This window comes from Thalassophryne amazonica, chromosome 11 (assembly GCF_902500255.1).
Source record: "Thalassophryne amazonica chromosome 11, fThaAma1.1, whole genome shotgun sequence".
In the NCBI taxonomy this organism is placed as follows: Eukaryota; Metazoa; Chordata; class Actinopteri; order Batrachoidiformes; family Batrachoididae; genus Thalassophryne; species Thalassophryne amazonica.
The window spans coordinates 82,290,286-82,315,162 of NC_047113.1; the positions used below are offsets into that span (position 1 = coordinate 82,290,286).

A 24,877-nucleotide genomic window follows, 5' to 3' on the forward strand; every position below is an offset into this window, starting at 1 on the left:
GGCTCCCTCTGGTGGCTCTTACCTCGCCTGTGCAGGTTCGAGCACTAGATGGCTCCCTACTCCCACCAATCACACACAAGACACCTCCAGTAACTCTGGTGGTGTCAGGCAACCACCGGGAGGTGATCGAGTTCTTCGTGACTCAGGCCACCTCCCGTGTGGTTTTAGGATTTCCATGGATGCTTAAGCACAATCCCCGGATTGATTGGCCGTCCGGGGTGGTGGTTCAGTGGAGCGAAACCTGCCATCGGGAGTGTCTCGGTTCCTCGGTTCCGCCCGGCTCCCAAGCTAAGGAGGAGGTCCGAGTCCCGCCCAATCTGAAGGCGGTGCCAGCGGAGTACCATGACCTTGCGGACGTGTTCAGCAAGGATCTGGCTCTCACGCTTCCTCCCCACCGCCCGTACGATTGTGCCATTGATTTGGTTCCAGGCAGTGAGTTCCCGTCCAGTAGGCTGTACAACCTCTCACGGCCGGAACGCGAATCAATGGAGACCTACATCCGGGACTCATTAGCCGCCGGGTTGATCCGGAATTCCACCTCACCGATGGGCGCTGGTTTCTTTTTTGTGGGTAAAAAAGATGGCGGACTTCGTCCATGCATTGATTACAGGGGGTTGAATGAGATCACGGTTCGCAACCGATACCCGTTGCCCTTGTTGGATTCAGTGTTCACCCCCTTGCATGGAGCCAGAATCTTCACCAAGCTGGATCTTAGGAACGCGTACCATTTGGTTCGGATTCGGAAGGGAGACGAATGGAAGACGGCATTTAACACCCCCTTAGGTCATTTTGAGTACCTGGTCATGCCGTTCGGTCTCACTAATGCTCCCGCGACCTTCCAAGCGTTGGTAAACGATGTCTTGCGGGACTTCCTGCACCGGTTCGTCTTCGTATATCTAGACGATATACTCATCTTTTCTCCGGATCCTGAGACCCATGTCAAGCATGTACGTCAGGTCCTACAGCGGTTGTTGGAGAACCGTCTGTTTGTGAAGGGCGAGAAGTGTGAGTTCCACCGCACTTCTTTGTCCTTCCTGGGGTTTATCATCTCCTCTAACTCCGTCGCCCCGGACCCGGCCAAGGTTGCGGCGGTGAGAGACTGGCCCCAACCCACAAGCCGTAGGAAGCTGCAACAGTTCCTCGGCTTTGCTAATTTCTACAGGAGGTTCATCAAGGGCTACAGTCAGGTAGTTAGCCCCCTGACAGCCCTGACCTCTCCAAAAGTTCCCTTCACCTGGTCGGACCGGTGCGAGGCCGCGTTCAAGGAGTTGAAACGGCGCTTCTCGTCTGCACCAGTTCTGGTGCAGCCCGATCCTAGCCGCCAGTTAGTGGTTGAAGTGGATGCCTCGGACTCAGGGATAGGAGCGGTGCTCTCCCAGAGCGGGAAGACCGATAAGGTCCTTCACCCGTGTGCCTATTTTTCCCGCAGGTTGACCCCCGCTGAACGGAACTATGACGTCGGCAATCGGGAACTCCTTGCTGTGAAAGAGGCCCTCGAAGAGTGGAGACATCTGTTGGAGGGAACAGCCGTGCCATTCACGGTTTTCACTGACCATCGGAACCTGGAGTACATCAGGACCGCTAAGCGTCTGAACCCCAGGCAAGCCCGCTGGTCACTGTTCTTTGGCCGTTTTGACTTCCGGATTACCTACCGCCCCGGGACCAAGAACCAGAGATCGGATGCATTGTCCCGGGTGCACGAAGATGAGGTCAAAACGGAACCGTCGGATCCCCCGGATCCCATCATCCCGGAGTCCGCTATCGTGGCCGCCCTCACCTGGGACGTGGAGAAGACCGTCCGGGAGGCCCTGACCCGTGTCCCGGACCCCGGAAACGGACCAAAGAACAAACTATACGTCCCACCAGAGGCCAGGGCCGCAGTCCTAGACTTCTGTCACGGTTCTAAGCTCTCCTGTCACCCGGGGGTGCGAAGGACCGTGACAGTCGTCCGGCAACGCTTCTGGTGGGCATCCCTGGAGGCCGATGTCCGGGATTACGTCCAGGCCTGTACCACCTGCGCCAGGGGCAAGGCCAACCACCAGAAGACCTCAGGGCAGCTACAGCCACTGCCCGTGCCTCATCGCCCCTGGTCCCACATCGGCCTGGACTTCGTCACGGGTCTCCCGCCGTCCCAGGGAAACACCGTCGTCTTCACGATAGTGGACCGTTTCTCCAAGGCGGCCCACTTCGTGGCCCTCCCGAAGCTTCCAACGGCCCAGGAGACAGCGGACCTCCTGGTCCACCACGTCGTCCGTCTGCATGGTATACCATCAGACATCGTCTCCGATCGCGGTCCCCAGTTCACCTCACACGTCTGGAGGAGCTTCTGCCGGGAACTGGGGGCCACGGTCAGCCTCTCGTCTGGGTATCATCCCCAGACCAACGGGCAAGCAGAGCGGGCGAACCAGGACTTGGAGCAGACACTACGCTGTGTGACAGCCGCGCACCCGACGGCCTGGAGTACCCACCTGGCCTGGATCGAGTACGCTCACAACAGCCAAGTGTCATCAGCCACCGGCCTCTCCCCGTTTGAGGTGTGCTTGGGGTATCAGCCCCCCTTGTTTCCGGTGGTCGAGGGAGAGGTCGGTGTGCCCTCGGTCCAGGCCCACCTACGGAGGTGCCGTCGGGTGTGGCGTGCCGCCCGCTCTGCCTTGTTGAAGGCCCGGACGAGAGCGAAGACACATGCAGACCGGCGGCGGGCCCCGGCTCCCACGTATCGTCCTGGGCAGGAGGTATGGTTGTCCACCAAGGACATTCCCCTTCAAGTGGACTCCCCCAAGCTCCAAGACCGATACATCGGCCCCTTCAAGGTCCTCAAAATCATCAATCCCGCCGCAGTGAGGCTTCAGTTGCCGGCCTCGCTGCGGATTCACCCGGTATTCCACGTCTCCCGGATAAAGCCCCATCACACCTCACCCCTCTGCACCCCGGGTCCGGCACCACCTCCTGCCCGGATCATCGACGGGGAACCGGCTTGGACCGTGCGTCGGCTCCTCGATGTCCGTCGAATGGGTCGGGGTCTTCAGTACCTGGTGGACTGGGAGGGGTACGGCCCCGAAGAACGCTCCTGGGTGAAGAGGAGCTTCATCCTGGACCCGGCCCTCCTGGCCGACTTCTACCGTCGCCATCCGGACAAGCCCGGTCGTGCGCCAGGAGGCGCCCGTTGAGGGGGGGGTCCTGTTGTGTGGGCCGCTGAAGAGGAGGTACTGCTGGCCCACCACCACCAGAGGGCGCCCTGCCTGGAGTGCGGGCTCCAGGCACCAGAGGGCGCTGCCGCCGACGAGGGCTGCCAGGGTGACAGCTGTCACCCATTACTGGACACAGCTGACTGCACTCAGGACGGAGGTATATCAGCAGGACAGCGTCTCCACCTCAGTGCCGAGATATCGCCTTGAGATTAAGGTAACCTTCTCTGCAAGCTCATATTGAAGACTCTGATAAACCTTGGTAAACCTTTTCAGGACAGCTGACTACAGAAAGCTACTTGCTTGGATAAGTACTCACCTTTCCTGCTTCATTGTAACAAGAGGTGGAGGCGGCTTCTCCCCTCTCCGTCTACTGGGTGCTGTCGCATCCATACCTGTGTGTTTGTGCTCTTTCCCGCCAGCAGTACCGGATCCGACGAGCGGAGGCAGTGGCCACCTGGGAATTCGGGACTTGGCGGTTCCAGTACTTCTGGGGTTCGGTGGCAGAGGAAATCTGGGTGGTTCCGGTTCGACTAGGACGGACGCCTCCTACCTTCGAGCCTGCCCACACGACACCAGCAGATTTCGGCTTCAAACTCCAAATTATTAATTGTTGTATTGGTTGTGCTCTTTTCACAACAGTAAAACTTGTTATTCACCTTTCTCCATTGTCCGTTCATTGCGCCCCCTGTTGTGGGTCCGTGTACCTACACTTTCACAACACCAATATGGCATTATCATGGCGCTATCATGGCACTACATGGATTAGTGTGGCTGATGCGAGCCATTCGAGGCTCTAATCACCAGTCGGTCGTGGCTCACTAGAGGCTGCTACATGGCACATGCAGAGTACAGAGAGGCACACAGAGGCACCTTCATAGCGGATACGTGATAGATGAAAACATAGGTCATTCTTCGAATAATCACTGACACACCCATGTGTGGCTCATTATTCATCCTTCATTATTTGATGGGACCCAGGCTTAAGGTTTAAAAAGGTGAGCTAGGTAGGGAGGTGCCAGTCAAGTTTATAGACTAGTAGCAGAACCTTAAAATGTGATCTCACTGGGACAGGAAGCCAGTGAAGGGATGCCAAAATGGGTGTAATGCGGTCTAACTTTCTGGTTCCATAAACCAGAAAATAGAACATTGCAGTAGTCCAGTCTAGAAGAGATAAATGCATGGATCAGGGTCTCAGCATCAGCCATAGACAGGATGGGACGAATCTTTGCTATATTTTGCAGGTGGAAGAAAGCAGTCCTCGTAATATTTCTAATGTGGAGTTAAAGGATAATGTAGGATCAAAAATTACCCCAAGGTTCCTCACTTTGTCAGTATGATGTATGACACATCAGCCATAGACAGGATGGGACGAATCTTTGCTATATTTCGCAGGTGGAAGAAAGCAGTCCTCGTAATATTTCTAATGTGGAGTTAAAGGATAATGTAGGATCAAAAATTACCCCAAGGTTCCTCACTTTGTCAGTATGATGTATGACACACGAGCCTTGGCTGAGCGTTAACTGGTCAAATTGACGCTGATGTCTCAGTGGACCAAGAACCATCATTTAAGTCTTATCAGAGTTTAAATAATGTCGAGTGTAGTTTTGAGCACTGAGTTTAAACTATCCACAAATGTGTCTACTGACTGGGAATTTGCCAAATGTGAAGCTAAGACATCAGGCAGTCGAGCTTCAAATTCAGTCTTAGTTGAGGAGTTGATGTATCATCGTAGTGATATATAAAGTTGTTCTTCCAATAAACATGGCAGCGAAACTGTAAACTTAAGTGAGTAATCAGAGACCACTGATGTAAGAGGCATGAGGTCAATATTTGTGACAGCAATACCACGTGCGAGAACCAAACCCAGGGTATTTCCATTAATGTGCATCGAGTCCCGAATGCATTGCCGAAATCCTAATGCATCCACAATTTCCATTAATGATTTCCAGAGGGGATCGGAAGGCTTATTTATATGAAAATTAAAGTCACCAATAATCAGAATGTTCTCTGCACTAGTTGACAAGTTAGAGATGAACACACCAAATTCATCTAAGAATTCAGAATATGGGCCAGGAGGCCTATATACAGTGAGAAAGTAATACGGATGATTTTTATTCTTCTGACCTTGGCAATGCGTAATATCCTGAGCAGAGCGGAGAATCAGATGCTGAAACGAGTTATATTTGTGACCCCCAACCCCTACTTCCTGTTTGGAGTAGACCAATGGTGCAAGAGACTTTTTATACATCTATGCAAGTCACACATGTGTTCCAATTTTCATCTCCCTATTCCAAAAAAACTCTAATGGGGAGGGGTTTTTGAATGTTGCAAGGGGGCGCGATGGAGGCATTTTGCCCCGACCATGAGTAACGCCCCAATGAACTGTAAGAGGTTGTCATGCTTGACCTGTGTATCAATTTTCATGTCGATATGTCAAAATTAAAGCCATCAAAAGGAACACACGGACACCATTACTCGTAGCTTTACGGTCATTGTCACGTATGTTCACCATCTTGTTCTGCATGTTTTAGAAATGGAGTGAAGATGATGGGGTTAACTATGTGACATCAGTACCTGTTTAAGTATAATGTTCATGGCCAAGGGTCAAAATTGTGGTGCCATAGCTGCCACACCGTTCGACAAAGAAAAAAGCTTTTGATAACTTTTGAAGTGAAACGAAGATGAGTTTGTTCAAATGTTAAGTAGTGGAAATGGCAAAAATTACCTCAAAATCAAAACTTAAAATCAAAATGGATGACTTCCTGACAACATTTCACCACGATGTTAAGAGACTTTTTTGTGTGTCCCAGCATGGTAAATATGTGTACCAAATTTCGTGAGGCTATGACCAAAACCCCAATGGGGAGGGGTTTTTGAAAATTTGTCGTGGGCGCTATTTCGACATTTCGCTGCGAGCATGTTCGCGACCACCAAAATATTGAATTTCGGATCCGGCCGGATGACTCTGCAAAGTTTGGTGAGTTTTTGATCATGGAAAAGGGCCGAAATAATAATAAATAAATAATAATAATGAATAAACAGTGCAATTACAATAGGGTCCTCGTAGGACTTTGTCCTACTTGGGTCCTAACTACCAGAAGTGGCTAAAAGTTTCTGCCTCCAACACGATTATTTCAATAACAAGTAAAATATCAAAGAGAAAGTGGTCCAAGAATGATCATTAAATGATTGACGATTTCTACGCCTCTGTTTTCACCTGCAATTTCAGGCATGCACAGAATTGTCACACATGTAACGTGTGCAGAGCCACCAGTAAAAAAAGGTGACATACATGGACGCACGTTTGAAAGAACAGCTGCTATTGAATTCCTCACAGCAGAGGGTTGTCCACATTTATCGAGGAATGTGTGTTGTCTAAGGCCTGGTTCACACGGCAGGATAATTAGGCTGATATCGGACCCGAACTTCCCCTTCCGACAATCTTAAGGATGCCCCGACAATCGTAATGACGCTAAAGATAATCTTCTCAGATATTCCTGCTGTGTGTGGTGTGCTAACAGCGCTCTGATCTGCTCGGAAGGACGTCAGGAGCGCACCGATCGCAAATCGGGGATATTCAACATGTTGGATTTTTTTGGCCCGATATCGCAGCGTGTGTTGTGTCCTCCGACCAAAACGAGCACGCAGCCTGCTGAATGTGATGTGCAGCCAATCAGAAAGCAAGGTGACGGACGTACGGAGTGGAAAATAAAATTAAAACAGCTGTTCTGACATAAAAGAAAGTCCGGTGGACTCCACTCCTTTAAAGAACACCTTTTCTTTTTCTTTTTGTAATGTTTTTTTCCCTCTGTTTTAAATAGTCCACAAAGTGTCTGCGTTTGTTTACTCTGAAGTCAAATTTAATCTCTAGAGATTTTGCGAGATTTCCTGTCTGAGCTGGAAATGTTTGTGTGTGAAATCTGTTCATGTTACTGTAGGTTTAACTACGCTATTATACTTTATACACTAATTACCATTTTTGTTTATCGTGTTAGCTTGCTGGGTACGGTTGGCTTATTCATGGCTAATTTCAGGGGCATAGCACCAAATTCTGGGCCCTAGGTACTAGCCACATTGAAGACCCCCCCCCCCCCCCCCCCCCACTGTTATGTTCTTTTTTATTAACGCAAACACCAAATTTCTAATGCGTAGTCAAACCAGGTCTAAATCATGTATACCTTAGATCACACCTGGGAGTCAGAACCCTTTTTAAAGTTGGGGGAGCAATATTGAGTTGGGGGGTCTGGGGGACCAAATTGTACCATTTTCTAGGTGCAATTTGGCGCATTCCCATCTGTTAAAATGCACAGGAATGCGCCAAATTGCACCATTCCCATCTGTTAAAATGCACAGGAATGCACCAAATTGCACCATTTTTCTAGAAAATGGTGCAATTTGGTCCCTCAGAACCCCCAACTCAATATAGCTAGCTTTCAAGCTCATCTCTCTTTTCAAAGAATTTGGTTAGCAGCTGCTTTCCCTCATTTAGTTTTCTTTCCCTGTCCTTTTTTCTCTTCTTTTTTGAAATCCGGACTTTGATTTTTTTAGGAAAGACATATTTTATTTCAGCCTAAACACTAGGGCTGCAACTAACGATTATTTTACTAATCAGTTCATTGGTCAATTATTTTTTTGAATAATCGTTTTGTTTTTTTACTTACATGTGAGTTTTGCCATTATTTCTTTAAGTGAGTTATTATTAAAAGGCAGAATATTATTATTATTGGAGATTATTATTAAAAGGCAGATTTGAATCACTGCTTCGATTGGTTCAAGGTTCAAAGCAAAGCTGCGCTGCAGAAACGGCTGATTTATATGGAAGAAACGAAACATTTGCGGTAAAACAAAGTTATTTAACAACTAATTGATGACTAAATTAGTTGACAACTATTTTAATAATTGATTAAATCGATTAGTTGTTTCAGCACTACTAAACACCTCCTCTTTCTGTCAGATCCCGTTTGGTGTGTGTGTGTGTGTGTGTGTGTGGGGGGGGGGGGGGGGGGGGGTGCCATCTGTGCAGCTGGACTAAACCATTGTACAACTGTGCAGGGGTGGAAGGGCCCTCAGAGATCTTTCAATATTATTTTTAGAGCAGAATTATGTTTCACAACATTTATACATTCATTCTAATTATATTCTTTTACAATATGAATTGTATGGACATTAATAACATGCAACACAAAAATGTATTTAATGCCAGGTTTTCTGCCCCCCCATGCTCTGGGCCCTGGGTACATAGTACCCTTTACCCCCCCCCCCCCCCCAGTCCGACGCCCCTGGCTAATTTAGCTCTTCTATTAGTTTATTTTTGCCATTTACAATTCTATTTTACATGGTGTAGATTTTTAATGATTCATCAGTTTATGTGTTCCTCTAAAGACATCAACATATAGTACCTAAGTTCTTAGGTTTCCATTTGATACCATAATGATTATACTTTTTATTTTCCTATAGTATGCTAACAGAGTTACTTTAGATAGATACCAGTACACTCACACTCACAGCTTCTGCTTCTACAGCTTAGCCTACGAACTATATTTGATTTTACTACTAGTCTACATACTAATTACTTATACTACAATCTTCTCCTGTGATGTCTTATCCTTCTTATGTCTTACTATTTATTATATTACATATACCTTTTTCTTGAGCTGCTTGGTTGGGTAGGGAGAGTTCCCATTTTTAACCTACCATCCCTGGTTGTCAAGACCAGGCACCTATGTGGCTCTACTCTGCTCTTTTCTACTCTCCTATTTTACTCTTCCTTTTTAGATATTTAGATATACCTTTGTATACTGGCATAGTTCCACCTTAGAATTGGAATATAATATATAAGATGTACCTTACTGAATTTTCATGTGTGGTGGTGTTGTCCTTACCGTGTGGCTGAACACCACGCACTGTATGACGAAACCTGTGAGAGCTATGCTTTTTTTATCTTCATGCGTGTGGTCTCTCAGGTTTTGGAATCCTAAAGATAATTTTAAAATCCTGTCATGTGAACCAGGCTTAAGGCAGTAGTGAGGAAGATCATCTCTTGATTGATTCCCAGATGTGACAGTGGACACAGAGAAAATCTGCAGTCACAGCTGATATAGAGACGCCTGTGCATGGATTTGTTTAACATAGGAATGTTGTTGCATGCTGACAAATACAAACCTTCATACATCCTCAGTCTGGTCCAATGGCCGAAAAAATCCCAGACAGTTGGGGTCTGAGGACCTGCTGCAGCCTTCATCCACCTTCAAAGGCATCAGATTCCAAGCCATCACCTCCTATGCCTGACCCACCTTTGAAGACTTCTTGTTTCAGCCGTCTTGAGCTCAGGGTTCCTGTTGGGATTTCATGGTTACCATACTGTTCACGGTGCACATAAGGTCCCCACCATATATTCATCCCAAGAGGGAAATTCTCTTCTTGATCCTTTACCCAGGTGTCCCACCTTGGACTACAATTTGGACTTTGACACCCAGTCAGTAGGTGGGCAGAGCTGTGAAAATTCAGCTACGATGAGTCAGCATGACCACGACCATAAGGGGCACCCCATAAGAGCCACAGATGTGCAGCATCAAGTGCAAGTCAAGCAGAAAGATATTCTCATAATCATTGGCATGACAAATGAGTCATTGTTTGTGTTTTATTTGCTCCCAAGAAAGCTGATTCTGGAAATCAAAAAGAACCGAAAGTGGGTTTGTCAGGAACTTGAAACTCGACGTGCAAAGGAAGGCGATGCTTTCCTCTGCCAGATTATCACACACTCTGTGACTTTTTCCTTTTTCTCACCTGAAGTGACACCGTTACACTGATGATGTGGAGGTGCAAGAAGCTGTATGTTGAACAACTGTGGAAAAACTTGTCTGGCAATGGGGCAAGTGTGCAGTAAGGGTAGGTGACTATGTGCAAAAGTAATGAGGCTGCCTGGCAGGGAACATTCCGCATGTATCTTTCTTGTTCTTGAAATAATCGCGGATGAGGCAGAACTTTTCAGCCGGCCCTCCTATTGAAGCATTTAGTGCCTTTGAGTTTGAATCAACTGTGTCCTTGGATGACTGTCAATTATTCCACCAAGTTTGGTTCATATTGGATCCAAACACTTGGATTCATTGTGTTCACTCTCACAGACAACAATAAACAACACTCCAGTGTGCATATTGGGGCAACTGTTTGTTGTGATTTGGCGCTATACAAGAAAAAAAAGTTGATTGATTGATTGATATTGCCACCGTGTACACAATCAGACAGTAACACATGGGGCCCTTAGAGTGCATTCATCTTCCAGCATCATCCAAAATTCACATGTGGATCTAGATCAATACTTTAATCACATATCCCTGCACAGTAACACTGATAGTTCGCCCAAAATACATTTACCTCCACCAGGTAACAGCAGAGGGTCAGCAGTTATTCCTGTTTGAGAGCTGTTGCATATCAAACAAACAACTTTTTATCTTTTGACTTGACAATTACATAATGTGACCATAACATCACAAGATCAGCAGATAACTGTCCAGTTTAGTTTGGTCCCTTTTTTAAACTTGCCATCTGCAGAAAAACAAATCTAAATCGCCTGAATTGGAGGTAATTACCCTCAAATTAAAGCTGAGAGTCTGCAGGATGACACACACACACACACACACACACACACACACACACACACACACACACACACACACACACACACACACACACACCTTTTGCTTTGTTCCAGGAGTTATTTGCGTGTGTTAGATAAACATAATACATTGATAAGCCTCTGCATTGAAACCCAAACAGGATTTGACTAATCTGATGTGTAATAAAGTCCAAATATCTCCTATAAAAGATACTGGACTGTAATTATTTTATTTCCTGCATATCTTCACATTGTGCGCTACAACTGTGTGAAGTTTCACCTGAATTCACTAAAGTATTGACAAGGAGTTGCTCTTACAATGTCCTATAATCAATGGAGAATGTCAGAACAGCTTCATCGCTCATTTACAGAAGGACTTTATTATGAACAAAAGTTACATTTTAAAGTTCATAAACCTCTAGTGGCTATGAAAAGTACCCAACAGAAAAAATAAATAAATAAAAAATCCAAGCAGGTCATTTCCTGTCCCTCATGCTTTGTCTCAACCGCTTTATTTTGTGTATCACTTGAGTCATATCCACCCCTGGCTTTGAACTGCAGGTGTGCTGACTAGCACGCCCCTGTGCTGCTACTGCAAATCGAGATACGTTAACAAATAAACGCACGGCACTCAACAAAAGTGTGTGTATGTTACAAAATTGACCTTCCTTCCTCTTAAAGTCTCATTAGCATGCTGGGTGATGCTACACGAACAGGCAGGACTGAAGACATTAAAGCTCCCGCTTATTTCACATTGTGGAGCGCTTCTTTTTCTGAGACACATTTAGGAAACGCTGATGTGTGTGTGTGTGTGTGTGTGTGTGTGTGTGTGTGTACGTGCGTGTAGGGTTGTCAAATGGAACACAAAAGTCAAATTATGTCCCCTTGATGACATGTGACCACAATTATGGCCCGCACTTCAGGCAGGGTGCCCTCTGGTGGTGGGCCAGCAGTACCTCCTCTTCTGGCGGCCCACACAACAGGACCCCCCCCTCAATGGGCGCCTCCTGGCGCCCGACCAGGCTTGTTCAGGTGGCGACGATAGAAATCGGCCAGGAGGGCCGGGTCCAGGATGAAGCTCCTCTTCACCCAGGAGCGTTCTTCGGGTCCATACCCCTCCCAGTCCACCAAATACTGAAAGCCCCGGCCCATTCGACGGACGTCCAAGAGCCGGCGAACTGTCCAAGCCGGCTCCCCGTCGATAATACGGGCAGGAGGCGGCGCCGGACCGGGTGCACAGAGGGGTGAGGTGTGATGCGGCTTGATTCTGGAGACATGGAAAACCGGATGGATCCGCAGTGAGGCCGGGAGTTGGAGCCTTACTGCGGTAGGACTGAGGACCTTAAGGATGGTGAAGGGTCCAGTGAATCGGTCTTTCAACTTGGGGGACTCGACCTGGAGTGGAATGTCCTTGGTGGAAAGCCATACCTCCTGCCCGGGCTGATATGCGGGGGCCGGGGACCGTCGACGGTCTGCATGGGCTTTAGCCCTCGTCCGGGCCCTCAACAAGGCTGAACGGGCGGTGCGCCACACCCGACGGCATCTCCGCAGGTGGGCCTGGACCGAGGGCACACCGACCTCTCCCTCCACCAAAGGAAACAAAGGGGGTTGGTACCCCAGACACATCTCGAACGGGGAGAGGCTGGTGGCAGAGGACACTTGGCTGTTATGAGCGTACTCGATCCAGGCCAGATGTTCACTCCAAGCCGTCGGGTGTGCGGAGGTCGTGCACCTAAGGGCCTGCTCCAACTCCTGGTTGGCCCGTTCGACCTGTCCATTAGTCTGTGGGTGATACCCAGACGAGAGGCTTACGTCCCCAGTTCCCGGCAGAAACTTCTCCACACCTGCGAGGAGAACTGGGGACCGCGATCCGAAACAATGTCTGTTGGTATCCCATGCAGCCGGACGACATGGTGGACCAGGAGATCCGCCGTCTCCTGGGCCGACGGGAGGAACCGAGGATCCCAAACACATCCGATGGCAGGTCTCGCTCCACTGTACCACCACCCCGGACGGCCAATCAATCGGGGGATTGTGTTTCAACATCCAGGGGAACCCCAGAATCACACAGGAGGTAGAAGGAGTCACAAAAAACTCAATTTCCTCCCTATGATTCCCTGACACTACCAGAGTTACTGGTGGTGTCCTGTGTGTGATTAAAGGGAGTAGGGTGCCATCTAGTGCTCGCACCTGCAATGGTGTAGGTAGCGCCACCACAGGGAGCCCTACCTCCCTGGCCCATCTGCTGTCTAGCAGATTCCCTTCTGACCCTGTGTCTACCAGTGCTGGGGCCTGAAGGGTTAAATCCCCACTAAGGATTGTACCTGGGAGCCGTGTGGTAATATGTGTGTCCCACGTGAATTTCTTGGCCCACCCTAGGGGCGGGCGTTGGTGTTTAACCGTTCGGGGCAATTGCTCAATTGATGCTCCATTGAGCCACAAACAAAACACGCCCCGCGTGGAAACCTCCTCTGTCTATTAGGTGGTCTAAATGTGGCCCTGCTCGTGTCCATAGCTTCGTCAGCAGGGGGAGCTGTCGCCCCACGGGACGTAGAGGCCAGGGAGCGTGGGAAGGGCGGACCTTTCTCGGACCCGGAAGGAAGAGGGATGGCGCGCACCCGGCCACGCCCTTCGTCTCATTCCCGACGGCGTTCCTCCAACCGATTGTCTATCCGTATAACGAGATCAATAAGCCCATCTAATTCCCGCGGTTCATCCTTGGCCACTAGGTGCTCCTTTAGGACTGACGACAGTCCGTTTACAAAGGCGGCGCGGAGCGCAGCGTTATTCCAGCCGGACCTCGCAGCCGCGATGCGGAAGTCGACTGCATAAGCAGCTGCGCTTCGGCGTCCCTGTCTCATCGACAGCAGCACAGTTGAAGCGGTCTCTCCCCTGTTAGGGTGATCAAACACAGTTCTGAACTCCCTCACAAACCCAGTGTACGTGTGAAGGAGCCGTGAATTTTGCTCCCAAAGCGCCGTAGCCCAAGCGCGTGCCTCTCCCCGAAGCAGAGTAATCACATAAGCTATTTTGCTTGCGTCCTTTGCGTACATGACGGGACGTTGTGTGAAGACGAGCGAACACTGCATAAGAAAGTCCGCGCACGTCTCCACACAACCTCCGTACGGCTCAGGAGGGCTTATGTATGCTTCAGGGGATAGTGGGAGGGGTTGTTGAACCACCACTGGAACATTTATATCCAGCACAGGGTCGGCAGGAGGAGGAGCTGCAGCAGCGCCCTGAGCGCTCGCCGCCACTTGCGCGGAGAGAGCCTCCACCCTGCGGTTCAGGAGGATGTTTTGCTCGGCTGTTTGATCCATCCGAGCCGTAAAGGCAGTGAGAATATGCTGTAGCTCACCAATCACGCCTCCTGCAGATGCCTGCGCTCCCTGCTCTCCCATTGGTTGTTCAACAGCCTGGTGACACCCCTCGGAGTCCATGACGCTGGCTGAGATATCCTGTTGGGAAAGTGTAGTGACACGGACCCACAACAGGGGGTGTAAATGAACGGACAGTGGAAGGAGTCAAATTAGAACACTTTACTGTTGTGAATGACACAACCAAACACAGCAGATTACAGAATGTGCAAAAGTCAATCAATAAAGGTGTCGTGTGGGCAGGCTCGACGATAGGAGACGCCCGTCTGGAAACGAACCGCAACCACACGATTTCCACTGCCACCGAACCCGAGGAATACTGGAGCCGCCAAGTCCCGAAGTCCCCAGGTGGCCACCTTCACGGCGTGTCAGATCTGGTACTGCTGGCAGAAAGCAAAGACAGTCAAGGGTGGGTGTGTGAACACCCAGTAACAATCCTGGTGGGAATTCCACCTCCACCTCTCACTCAATACTTGCAGCGATCCCTCAGAGAAAAAAGAGTGCCGTATTGCACAGCCTCCACAAAAAGGACCGGTACTCCTGCAAACACTCACAATAAACAGATTTACAAAATACCACAAAAAAGGCTGAGGATATTACCTCTGGTAGAAGATGATATCTCAGCAGTGTGGTGGAGGTGTCTTCCTGCTTTTATTCCAGATGTGGATTGGATGATTAGTGACAGCTGTCACGGATGATGGGTGACAGCTGTCACCACGGCTTGTTCCTGAGGCGGCAGCGCCCTCTCGTGCCTGAAGCCCGCACTTCAGGCAGGGCGCCCTCTGGTGGTGGGCCAGCAGTTCCTCCTCTTCTGGCGGCCCACACAACAGAAGTGTTTGTTTGCAGTTTGTTCCTGTCTGTCTGTCTGTCTTATTCATTGTGATCTTGGCCCCATTTTACATCCCAATTCCCCCCAAAAAATGACAAAACATGCCTGGTTTATTAATATAGTAGGAAAAAAAATGCTTCCTGCTATTATTGCTGACTACACCAGAGTGGGGACGTGTCCAATGGCACAAGTGCTTATGGGCCTCACCACACAATTCCATACAGTCTATGTGGAACTCCCACCCTTTCTGCCACACTTGACCACAAAGCTGGTTGGGTGTTTCAGCCACTTAAATGTAGCTGTCTGCCTCCAGCATAAGTCAGCTTTGCTACAGCTATTGGCTATAGCTCTCACTGGCAGCTCGAGGAGCAGCTCTGGCACTAGCCTCCCTCTGCCGGTCAAACATCTCCCTACTCAAATCTCCTCACTGGTCAACCTGATAATTTGGATTTTGTGACCCAATGATAGAAAGCTGACATGTGTTCCATGGCAATTTCTGTAGCAATTTCTGGATCTCGGAGCAACAAACGGCTCCAGAGGTGCAGTACCCATGACCCACCAGTGTGTGGACATGCTTTGGTACCCAACAACGCTTTCCTCAGCTATATGTTAAATAGCTAGGGTGTCAACCCGGTCACAACTCTGCACTGGAGCCCCACAGGCGGTTGGTTTGTCTGCTTATGCTCAACTCTCCAGCAGCTCCTGCATCTCCGCCCATTCCCAGTCATCTTGAGTATGTCTTGATACTGGATCCGGATGAACCAGGATGAAGCTTACAGTGTGTTGTTCTTCTTCACCTTAATCAACTTCAGCAGTGTAAGTCTTGGAAAAAAAGCCTTGACCACAAAGCTAAAATGTATCTGTTAACATCTCACAACTGTCTTCTGTTAAAGAGCACAACGGGGCTCATGGTCTGGATATATGTTGCAGAGGAGAATCTGAAGGCTTCTTCTCACAGAACGGTTGGTCACTATCACTGTCTGTTGTACCCACATGTCCACAGTCATCTACTTTTGCTACATAGTTATTATAATGAACATTGAGTGAGGCCAATTTATTTATTCAAATGAATAAATCCAACTAGGCCATCAACGTCATCCGCCACAAGGACCCCAAGAACCGATGGGCGCTGCCATTTTGAATTGTCACATGTGCTACTGGGAGTGACATGTTTAGCCGCATGTTCTCCCTGAATTGCTGGCTGTCTGAGTGGTGTCCAAAAAAATGAGGTGGGCTTCATAGATAATTGGCAAAGCTTCTGGGGAAAACCTGGTCTTGTTAGGAGAGACGGCATCCATCCCACTTTGGATGGAGCAGCTCTCATTTCTAGAAATCTGGCCAATTTTCTTAAATCCTCCAAACCGTGACTATCCAGGGTTGGGACCAGGAAGCAGAGTTGTAGTCTTACACACCTCTCTGCAGCTTCTCTCCCCCTGCCATCCCCTCATTACCCCATCCCCGTAGAGACGGTGCCTGCTCCCAGACCACCAATAACCAGCAAAAATCTATTTAAGCATAAAAATTCAAAAAGAAAAAATAATATAGCACCTTCAACTCCACCACAAACTAAAACAGTTAAATGTGGTCTATTAAACATTAGATCTCTCTCTTCTAAGTCCCTGTTAGTAAATGATATGATAATTGATCAACATATTGATTTATTCTGCCTTACAGAAACCTGGTTACAGCAGGATGAATATGTTAGTTTAAATGAGTCAACACCCCCGAGTCACACTAACTGTCAGAACGCTCGTAGCACGGGCCGAGGCGGAGGATTAGCAGCAATCTTCCACTCCAGCTTATTAATTAATCAAAAACCCAGACAGAGCTTTAATTCATTTGAAAGCTTGACTCTTAGTCTTGTCCATCCAAATTAGAAGTCCCAAAAAACAGTTTTATTTGTTGTTATCTATCGTCCACCTGGTCATTACTGTGAGTTTCTCTGTGAATTTTTGGACCTTTTGTCTGACTTAGTGCTTAGCTCAGATAAGATAATTATAGTGGGCGATTTTAACATCCACACAGATGCTGAGAATGACAGCCTCAACACTGCATTTAATCTATTGTTAGACTCGATTGGCTTTGCTCAAAATATAAATGAGTCCACCCACCACTTTAATCATACCTTAGATCTTGTTCTGACTTATGGTATGGAAATTGAAGACGTAACAGTATTCCCTGAAAACCCCCTTCTGTCTGATCATTTCTTAATAACATTTACATTTACTCTGATGGACTACCCAGCAGTGGGGAATAAGTTTCATTACAGTAGAAGTCTTTTAGAAAGCGCTGTAACTAGGTTTAAGGATATGATTCCTTCTTTATGTTCTCCAATGCCATATACCAACACAGGGCAGAGTAGCTACCTAAACTCTGTGAGTGAGATAGATTATCTCGTCAATAGTTTTATATCCTCTTTGAGGACAACTTTGGATGCTGTAGCTCCTCTGAAAAAGAGAGCCTTAAATCAGAAGTGCCTGACTCCGTGGTATAACTCACAAACTCGCAGCTTAAAGCAGATAACCCGTAAGTTGGAGAGGAAATGGCATCTCACTAATTTAGAAGATCTTCACTTAGCCTGGAAAAAGAGTCTGTTGCTCTATAAAAAAGCCCTCCGTAAAGCTAGGACATCTTACTACTCATCACTAATTGAAGAAAATAAGAACAACCCCAGGTTTCTTTTCAGCACTGTAGCCAGGCTAACAAAGAGTCAGAGCTCTATTGAGCCGAGTATTCCTTTAACTTTAATTCTTTGGTAATAAAATTTTAACTATTATAGAAAAAATTACTCATACCATCCCAAAGACATATCGTTCTCTTTGGCTGCTTTCAGTGATGCCGGTTTTTGGTTAGACTCTTTCTCTCCGATTGTTCTGAGTTATTTTCATTAGTTACTTCCTCCAAACCATCAACATGTCTATTAGACCCCGTTCCTACCAGGCTGCTCAAGGAAGCCCTACCATTAATTAATGCTTCGGTCTTAAATATGATCAATCTATCTTTATTAGTTGGCTATGTACCACAGGCTTTTAAGGTGGCAGTAATTAAACCATTACTTAAAAAGCCATCACTTGACCCAGCTATCTTAGCTAATTATAGGCAAATCTCCAACCTTCCTTTTCTCTCAAAAATTCTTGAAAGGATAGTTGTAAAACAGCTAACTGATCATCTGCAGAGGAATGATCTATTTGAAGAGTTTCAGTCAGGTTTTAGAATTCATCATAGTACAGAAACAGCATTAGTGAAGGTTACAAATGATCTTCTTATGGCCTCGGACAGTGGACTCATCTCTGTGCTTGTTCTGTTAGACCTCAGTGCTGCTTTTGATACTGTTGACCATAAAATTTTATTACAGAGATTAGAGCATGCCATAGGTATTAAAGGCACTGCGCTGCGGTGGTTTGAATCATATTTGTCTAATAGATTACAATTTGTTCATGTAAATGGGGAATCTTCTTCACAGACTAAAGTTAATTATGGAGTTCCACAAGGTTCTGTGCTAGGACCAATTTTATTCACTTTATACATGCTTCCCTTAGGCAGTATTATTAGACGGTATTGCTTAAATTTTCATTGTTACGCAGATGATACCCAGCTTTATCTATCCATGAAGCCAGAGGACACACACCAATTAGCTAAACTGCAGGATTGTCTTACAGACATAAAGACATGGATGACCTCTAATTTCCTGCTTTTAAACTCAGATAAAACTGAAGTTATTGTACTTGGCCCCACAAATCTTAGAAACATGGTGTCTAACCAGATCCTTACTCTGGATGGCATTACCCTGACCTCTAGTAATACTGTGAGAAATCTTGGAGTCATTTTTGATCAGGATATGTCATTCAATGTGCATATTAAACAAATATGTAGGACTGCTTTTTTGCATTTGTGCAATATCTCTAAAATTAGAAAGGTCTTGTCTCAGAGTGATGCTGAAAAACTAATTCATGCATTTATTTCCTCTAGGCTGGACTATTGCAATTCATTATTATCAGGTTGTCTGAAAAGTTCCCTGAAAAGCCTTCAGTTAATTCATAATGCTGCAGCTAGAGTACTGACAGGGACTAGAAGGAGAGAGCATATGTCACCCATATTGGCCTCTCTTCATTGGCTTCCTGTTAATTCTAGAATAGAATTTAAAATTCTTCTTCTTACTTATAAGGTTTTGAATAATCCTATCTTATCTTAGGGACATCATAGTACCATATCACCCCAATAGAGCGCTTCGCTCTCAGACTGCAGGCTTACTTGTAGTTCCTAGGGTTTTTAAGAGTAGAATGGGAGGCAGAGCCTTCAGCTTTCAGGCTCCTCTCCTCTGGAACCAGCTCCCAATTCGGATCAGGGAGACAGACACCCTCTCTACTTTTAAGATTAGGCTTAAAACTTTCCTTTTTGCTAAAGCTTATAGTTAGGGCTGGATCAGGTGACCCTGAACCATCCCTTAGTTATGCTGCTATAGACTTAGACTGCTGGGGGGTTCCCATGATGCACTGAGTGTTTCCTTTCTCTTTTTGCTCTGTATGCACCACTCTGCATTTAATCATTAGTGATTGATCTCTGCTCCCCTCCACAGCATGTCTTTTTCCTGGTTCTCTCCCTCAGCCCCAACCAGTCCCAGCAGAAGACTGCCCCTCCCTGAGCCTGGTTCTGCTGGAGGTTTCTTCCTGTTAAAATGGAGTTTTTCCTTCCCACTGTCGCCAAGTGCTTGCTCACAGGGGTTGTTTTGACCTTTGGGGTTTTTACGTAATTATTGTATGGCTTTGCCTTACAATATAAATTGCCTTGGGGCAACTGTTGTGATTTGGCGCTATATAAATAAAATTGATTTGATTTGATTTGCTATCTGCTTCATCTGCCACAAGGACGTTACATCCGGTTTGCTTCCGTGTCAGATCAGTCACCGGTGTTGCTAAGCACGTTGCTAAAACCTCACCGATGGAGTGCCCAGATGTGTGACAGAGTCAACAGACTGAAGTGTAATGTTCAAAGTAAGTAGTGGGTAGTGCCCAAACAATTTAAATTTAAGCAAAAACAAACAAACAAAAAACAAATCATCAAAATTAAGCTGGCTTTTCATACCTAGTGGTGCTGTGACATGTTTTGTTTTTATGTGCTGTTTTAACTTTATTTGTATATGTGTTTTGTATGCCTAAAATGGTGGGGAGTCAAGAGGGCCCTGGTTGGGGCTGAAGGGTTTTAGCCATGCTAATACTTCCCAGAACCCTTTTACTGAAAACAGGTCTGAAGGACCAAAATGACATGGTGAGATGGTGAGGAACCTCCAGTCATGTGAGAGGCAAATAATGACCAATGCTTAAAATGGCAGGGAGTCGAGAGGGCCCTGTTTGGTTGGGGGGATCCACGGATCAAAACCCCAGAAGCTGAGGGGTTTTAGCCTCCCCAGAATAATTTTACTGAACAGAAAAAGTCTGGCGGACCTAAATGACATGGTGAAGGGCTTTGCTCATTAATGTCGGCGACATGAAACATATTATTTGCTGTTGTAAATTACATTAATCATTCAATAAATTAATCTTGAGGACACAGAAGTTTCTGTTCTTGATATTCTATTTAGCAATGATACTTTCATGAATACCTTTAATAAGTATTAATATCCACCTGTATGTACCATTAAAGCCTACAACAGTGTATCATTAACAAATCGTGTCAGTCTATTTAAAATACCTTCATCTCAAGACCTTCATACATCCAAACAAGTTTGAATTACGGTGTATGATATGTAATCGACACAATATATTTACATCAACCTACACCGATGTCCGGCACAAGGCTTTGCCTCTATATTCAGTGGTGGACACAGTTCCGCTAATCCGCTAAACGCTAATTATTGAAGCTAATGTTTTCATTATCGGCTTAGCTTTTCAGATAACTTTAAAAACCATCATCGGACCAATTATCTTACAATAAGTTTTAGTCCGATAATTTTTAGACCGCTAAGACATTTTTGCACCAATAATTTTTAGACTGCTAGCTAACACATTTTTGCATGGGTAGTGAACAAAGCTTAACAGTTACAAGCATTTATTAAGTCTAAAATCACTTGAGTATCAACTTGTTAAATGTTTTATAGTAGATCCATCCATCCATCCATCCATTTTCTTCCGCTTTATCCGAGGTCGGGTCGTGGGGACAGCAGCTCAAGCAAAGCTGCCCAGATCTCCCAATCCACACACCTCCCCCTCCTCCTCCGGGGGAACACCGAGGCATTCCCAAGCCAGCCAAGAGACATAGTCCCTCCAGCATGTCCCGGGTCTTCCCCAGGGCCTCCTCCCAATGGAAGGTGCCCGGAACACCTCTCCAGCGAGGCATCCAGAGGGCATCTGGAAAAGATGCCCAAGCCACCTTTCAATGTGGAGGAGCAGCAGCTCCACTCCGAGCTCCTCCCGAGTGACCGAGCTCCTTACCCTATCTCTAAGGGAGCACCCAGCCACCCTGTGGAGGAAACTCATCTCGGCCACTTGTACTCGCGATCTTGTTCTTTCGGTCATGAGCCAAATCTCATGACCATAGGTGAGGGTCAGAACGTAGATTGATTGGTAAATCGAGAGCTTTGCCCACCTGCTCAGCTCTCTCCTCACCACAACGGTCCGATACAGCGACCACTTCACTGCAGATGCTGCAGCAATCCGTCTGTTGATGTCACGCTCCATCCCTCACTCGTGAACAAGACGCCGAGATGCTTAAACTCCTCCACTTGAGGCAAGGACACTCCACCGACCTGAAGAGGGCAAGGCACCTTTTTCCGGGTCAAGAACCATGGCCTCTCATTTGGAGGTGCTGATCTTCATCCCAGACACTTCACGCTCAGCTGCAAACCACCCCAGTGCATGCTGAAGGTCCTGATTAGACAAAGCCAACAGAACTACATCGTCTGCAAACAACAGAGATGAGATTCTGTGGTTTTATAGTAGATGTGCAGTTCTATCCTCTGCAAACAGAGAAGAGCTGGTTCCCAAAGCAACCACTCTATCCTCTGCAGGCAAAGGAGAACCGGTCACAGAAAAGAGAGAAAAAAAAAAAGCTCATTTCTTTTGACCCCATACTGATACGCTGGCAATATCATCCAAGTCATCCAGAGGCATACAGCTTTAATTTATGGGTAAAATTTTAACCAAACTAATTTCAGACAAGTTATTTAAATTAATGCCACGTCTGAAGTTTTATAAAGTGAAAATATCAGATATATGTTTTAGTTTAAAGTAATGCACTAATTTTGAAGGTTGTAGTGTGGACATGCTGTTTCCAGGTGCATTATGGGTAATCTCAGTACATTCACGACAGAAGGAATGCATTTGAGACATTCTGATCAGGCTCCACATGGACAACAGCATTAAACTCTTTGTATATTGTGCCTAAAGCGCTTGTGAATATATTATCTGGGTTTATAGACATTGTTATTGTGTTTTATGTACAAATGCCAGAAGAAGCCCAGGTTGCTTCGCCATTATTTTCAATTGGAATCGTTGCAGTCAATTCCTGTTTGCTCTTTAACGTCTTGGTTATGTCAAACACTGTCTGCTGTCTTTATTCCAGAGTAATATATATATGAGATGTCTGAAATTCAGTTTGCATTTATTAAATTCCACCCATGTTAAATGTATCAGTCACGGATTTTCTGGAATTTTGTTTTGGCAAGTTTTCACGGCCTCTACTGCCATCTACTGGCCAATAGTGTTCATGGCAGTATTCGCCCTAAGTACTAAGCGTCTGGGCACCAGTACATGGAAGTGTTCTATTTATTTTGACACTGGTTATATATATAATCACAATTTGGCTTTGTTTTGCACATGCCTTTTTTTTACAAATAAAAAATGGCATATTTTACAAAAGCACATTTATATGTAAACACCAACACATACACCTCACATTAACATGTTGGTTTTTACATAGAATGAATGAGTCAAACAGTCAGTGTTAGCGGAGGCACATTTTACCCATAATCCCTTTGGCATGTGTCTGTGTTTGTTACAAAACTTCAGAATTAGTGCATTATTTAAAATTAAAAGATATATGTTATATTTTAACTTAATTTTAACTTTGTACAAATGACAGAATTGACATTAATGGAGTTATTCTATCTGTATTAATTTTATTTATAAATCAAAAGCATAAGTCAGCACTGCTTTATTTTCCAAGACCTCCACCTCACAGCGACACTGTTATTGAGTAGACAGTAGAGCTTTGCTGCTCCTCTCAAATGATTCACTGATTCACTGCTGCAAGTTATGTAGTAAACAGGAGCTTCCAGCAGTGGGCAAGACGCACAAAGACAGAAGTGTTGACTCATTGTTTTGGTCTGTGGTTGTCTTTGATACTACCAGAAGCGATTCAGCTTGTTAGTTGCAAGTGTACTAGAAACAATACCGAAAGTTATTGATTAGCTGTAGCTTCTGATAATTTTTTGGGTGGTTCATCGGTTTAGCTTCATAAAAGATAACTTTTCAGTTAAGTAACACATTTTCACTTTTGTCTTGTTCCTGGGTTAAAACCATAATTTCCCATTTCTTCACAACCAATCAAAAGAGAAAAGATTGGTCTTGACCTCCAAACTCTGGTTTTGTGGTCAGGATAATGAAATTGCAAATTAACCAGTTTTCGCATTCACTGAGTGGTCACTACTAATTTCTGGAAAACTTAAGTCCATTTGTCAGAGTTGTGGTCATCATATTTTCTTTTTGTGATCATGTCAAAAGTGTTTAAACATCATTTCAAACATAATACAATGTTGACAAAGCAATTATATTTATGAAAACCTTCCTCATTTGTACAGATTGAGCAAGAACTTTCAAGAACAGGAGAGTAATTTACTGAGGTTTGAAGAATCTCCTTTGTTCATGAATATTTTACTCTTTAATCAAAGAATGACAGCATCCAGCAAAATGTGTGAAGCTTACAAAGCTTATTTTGGAATGCCAGGTGGAGACCAAGATAAGAACTGGGCACCTCACTTAGCTTGTGAATATTGCAAGAAAACACTTGAAGTTGAGAAAGTTATGTTTTGTTGAAAAAGCCAAAATCCTGTATCGCAAATATTGAATGGTCAGTCATTAAACAAATATTTTCACTCTTTTTGCAGGATGGTACGGAAAAGAGAGCATTGAAGTTTGTTGTTCCTGGAATATGGCATGAACCCACTGACCACTCAACCAACTGCTACTTCTGGATCTGGTGGATCCTTCCAGATGCCAAACTGGGAAGAATGCACCTGCTATTCCTTATCCTGACATTCCACCAGTGCCACACAGTGCTGAGCTTCCTGTACCTTCACCTCCAGAAAGAAAGCAACAATCAAAAGAAGAAAGCACTGAATCTGAGGATGGGGAGAACAGTGAAGTGGACTGTGACATTACAGATACAGTTTGTGAGATGAATCCATACTTCCGAAGTCAAAGAGATCTGAATGACCTCATCAGAGATCTTGGTTTGACAAAGTCAAATGCTGAGCTTTTGATCTCAAGGCTGAAGGAGTGGGACTTGTTGGATGAAAGTGTGCAAGTAACAAGCCAAAGAAAACGTCACCAACTTTTCTTCTTTGCCAAGGAAGAGAGTTTGTGCTATTGTTGTGACATTTCAGGACTGTTCAATGCAATTGGAATTGCATGTAATTCAAATGAGTGGAGACTCTTCATTGATAGCTCATCCAGAAGCCTGAAGGCTGTGCTACTGCACAATGGGAACAAGTATCCATCACTTCCTTTGGCTCATTCAGTGCATCTCAAGGAGGATTACAACAGTGTCAAATATCTGCTGGAAGCTTTGAACTATGATGAGTATGGATGGGAGGTAGTTGTAAAACAGCTAACTGATCATCTGCAGAGGAATGGTCTATTTGAAGAGTTTCAGT

At 45.9% G+C, this 24,877-nt stretch overlaps 1 long non-coding RNA gene across 1 annotated transcript; it reads left to right on the forward strand.

Moving 5' to 3' along the window:
• Positions 1-4,791: 4,791 nt before the first annotated feature.
• On the forward strand, positions 4,792-23,815 carry LOC117520403. Its single transcript, XR_004563635.1, has 3 exons — positions 4,792-4,803; positions 6,231-6,245; positions 23,484-23,815. It is a non-coding gene; the product is annotated as an uncharacterized LOC117520403 (long non-coding RNA).
• Positions 23,816-24,877: the final 1,062 nt, after the last annotated feature.